Source organism: Belonocnema kinseyi, chromosome 5 (assembly GCF_010883055.1).
Source record: "Belonocnema kinseyi isolate 2016_QV_RU_SX_M_011 chromosome 5, B_treatae_v1, whole genome shotgun sequence".
NCBI lineage: Eukaryota > Metazoa > Arthropoda > Insecta > Hymenoptera > Cynipidae > Belonocnema > Belonocnema kinseyi.
In genome coordinates this window covers 27,509,477-27,513,457 of record NC_046661.1, presented here as the reverse complement: position 1 = coordinate 27,513,457, position 3,981 = coordinate 27,509,477, and the positions used below count along the sequence as shown (strand labels likewise).

General features: G+C 33.2%; 1 protein-coding gene across 1 annotated transcript in view; it reads left to right on the top strand.

Annotated features, from left to right (window-relative positions):
- The window catches only part of LOC117173486 (N-acetylglucosamine-6-phosphate deacetylase), an 85,681-nt gene that overhangs the window by 55,593 nt on the left and 26,107 nt on the right, over positions 1-3,981 (top strand). The gene's annotated exons all lie outside the window — the stretch shown is intronic.

The following is a 3,981-nucleotide window of genomic DNA, read 5'->3' as shown; positions in this document are numbered from 1 at the left end:
ATTCAAGAAACAAAGGAGAGGGTTCCTAACCCTGGAAGGGAAAGTAACTTTTTTCCCCCAACTCATTTTCTTTTCTCCTTATTTCGTAAATAATAAATATAAACTTATTATGTCCAAAATAATAAGAAAGATGAATTTATTATTTCTTTATTATGTTTGAAAAAAGTATTTTCTTTTATCGTCATTTTATGCAAAGTCCTGAAACAGCCAACTCTTGAATTATTAGAAGTAGTTGAAATAGCTGATGATATAAATGAGAAAATGAAATCATTAAGATTAGAAGCTGATTGTGAGTTTTCCAAGAGATTCAAATCTGGTTCCAATTTTGCTACAAAGCACTTTTTTCCAATAGAAATTTCGCGCACTGTGGCACATCAGACTAATCGCTCAAATATTCGAGCAGATACGCCATAATTGTATTATCGAGTCAGTATATCCGTTCTCTTTCTAGATTCTTTTATAATTTAAATAGAGTCAAAGTTTCTCTAGCATAAAGAAATTTTAAAAGGATTTTAATGTCTCTTACCAGCAGAGCCTTTGAGGGTTTCGCCATAGCATCTTAAAAGCTACGAAGCGCTAAGTTCTGCGAAATTGATATGAATGGCACCGAAGATAGAACTTTGGTGTAAAAATGATCGAAAATTGAAAAGGAGATAGGACCAAAAGCTTCAGCGACAGCGCGATCAATTTGTAACGCTCATGTTTTTCCAAATATTTGTATTTTGCTGGAAATATTATCTACTTTGCCAGTATCTACCTGCACCAACGAAAGATCCTTTTCCACTTTTTATCGTTTAAAAAATTATTTGCGGAACTCGACGGGAGAAACAAGGTTGAATGGTGAAGCTTTAATGAATTAAAATATAAAATTAAATACTAAACTAGCCGAATAGAATAAAATAATACTACACTACATTGAACTATTATTATTAATATCATTGTTATTATTAGACTGAGTGCAATATTAAATAAACATTTAAAAAATTAATGTTCAAATAGGAATAATATAATAATAAATATGATGTTTAGAAATTTTATGTCTTACTATAGCCCTAATTTTTCCCTGTGAGTAGTAGCTCACTTTCTGTTCAGACATGACCCCCCCCCCTTGTCAAATCCTGGCTTCACCACTGTAAGTATGGAATTAAAAATAACCATGAGAGGTGCGTCTACTGATCGGATTGAGAAGAATTTGAAAATATATTCGCCTTTATGGAATATAATACAAGTGTCAAATCGTTAAGGAAATAGAAAAGAATTTTTTCAGAGATAAGCCTATTCTTTCTTTAAACATTTCTCCCGATGGAAAATTAGCACATTCAAACATTTTTTTAAATGCCCACTCTTTCGTTTAAATATGAAAACATTAAATTTTCTCTATTCTTCTCTTCTTGCAGGGCCTCTGTACGGTCTCGCTCGCGTCAATGTCTAACTTCTGTAAGCATCAATGACAGGTTTCACAATATTTCTTTGAAATATTTTTACTCTAAAAGTGGGTCGATTTGCTGAGCAGATATACTGGCTGGGCCATACGTACCTTATACGTGACAGTCTTTCTTACTCCGAGAAACATCCCTGCAGTACGGTCTCCCGATACATTACCGCAAGGGGACTATCCTAATCTACAGCGTCCTGCTCACTGCCTTATAATAGTGTAAACCTAATTACATACAGAAGCCGGCTAATAAAACTTTCTGAAAAGCTTTTGAACAACAATGACAACTAAGGAAAGCATCGACAAAACTAGCTGCTATAAATGCGTATAGAAATTTAAGGGTACACAAAAGCATTATCAGTGTGAATTATGGGCTTGTAGAGAAAGACAAGACGGAAATTTGTTTTATTTAAAGTTTATTTTTATGAAGTAAGTTTTTTATAATAAAATGGAAAAACGGATGAACAAATTTCGCCAAATTCAATTATATTTTAAAACATGAATTGTCTTCACTTTTACAACTATTATTGGAACTGTTTGAAATATGCCCTACCCGGTAATAAGCGTTGAATAGAGAAAAAATATTATTTTCAGATTTCAGCGTAAAAGTGAAGATTATTCTATTTTTTTAAATGCGCGATTTGTCCAACTGTCTTAAATTTCATTATAAAAATAGGATATATCAGAAACTAATTTATTTATATTTCCATAGCTGCCGCCGCATAGTTTCCTATTCCCCAAAAGAGAAAGAGTTTTCAATATATTTAATTCCCCAAAAGTTTTCATATTTTGAGATTATTTTACACACATTTGAATGGATTTCTGTAATGCATTTTTGGGATCCATGAGAAAAAGCCCAAATGATAAAGCGCCCGCTCAGTGAGAGTCATGCTCCGTGAAAAAGGCCCGCGAATCAGAGAGCGAGTAGGGAAGTGCTCATACATACATCCATAGTGATGAAGCAAGTCGCTCTCTGATTCGCGGGCCTGTTTCACGAGGCGCGACTCTCATTGGGCGGGTACTTTGTCGTTTGGGCTTTTTGTCATGGATCCCATTTTTTAACACTTTAAAATAGATTATTAAAATATGAATAAATGTAAATACGAATATTTTTTGAGTTTATATGTTCTAAAAAGATTTAATAATGAAAAATTGGTTAAATAAATGCTTCCGTTACACTTTACTAAGTTGATTTAGAGGAATAGGATTTGTACTTTTTCTGTTCCCGTTGGGGGATTTTTAGACGGAGGTAAAATTGCTTTTTCATAGAAATACAAAAAAAAGGAATTAAAAAAAAACTTTAAAATGCCAATTGTTTCATAACAATTAATTGCAAATGGAAACCTGACAGGTAAGCACGTTTTTCTTTGCTTCGGCGAAGGAAAGTATTCAGTTAACTTCAATGTTGAAACAACTTCCTGGAGACATTTGTTTCCTACGCTTGGAGGAATCTTTCTAGTAATTTTTAGATCGATTTATTGAAAATTGGCAGAATATCCATTTTGTAAGAAAGCACGCGACGCCCTCTACGATTGCATCGTAAAGGTATTCGCACAAGAAAATACGTGTGCAGTATGCTGGAAACGGCTTATGCACGATCTGTCCACACACAGACCGCCAACCAATTGCGTGCGATCTGTCACGCTGCTGCAGTGCGAGCTGGCTATATACCGTTCACCTATATCGGTTGGCACTCGAAACAAATTCTCAACGTCGAAAACTTTTACGCATGATTGGTTGGTACTCTGTGTGCGTACACGGCCGGCTCGTGCGTGAGCTGTTTCCAGCATACTGCACACTTATTTTCTTGTGTGAACACCTTTAGCAGCTTCAAGCGCTTCTCAATGTTAGTACTCTCGTCTGTATTGATTTCAAATCGGAGATTTCAAATTCTTTATGTCTTACGGTCCAATCGTAAATCGAAAAAAAAATATGAGTCAAAAAAACATGTTCTTCGAAACTCAGATATTTATTTAATAGAAAAAACTCCTTTCAAAACTTCCTGACGTTTCAGTACACATGCGTACCTTTTTCAAAGGTTCTTAAACATAAATAATTGTAATAAAATTTAGTAATTTTAGTGCGAACAAATATGATAGATAATTACGTAGATTTGAATACATTGTTACCTGAGTTGATGGTAGTTTAAATAGTCAAACAGATCAATTTTCAGTCAAATAAAAAAAGGAACATTTGAGTCAATAGTTTTTAAAATTGTACGAGAAAAACAAAATTGGCGTAGGTTAGGACGGACGAACAGAAATTGACAGTTTTAGAAATACATGAGGAATACGTAATGAACGATGATGTGATAGGCAAGTTTCCATTGAAAACCACTGATGTGGAAGCGCGTAATTGAGTTTAAATTTGAAATAAGAAATTTAAAAAAATTTTTTTTTTAATTTTTAAAAAAAATGTGTATATGTACACATCCACACATATGCATATATATATATATACACATATAGCATACATACATATACACATATAGAGATGATTAATATTAAAAACATTATTTTATAATACTCTGATAAATTTTATTGATA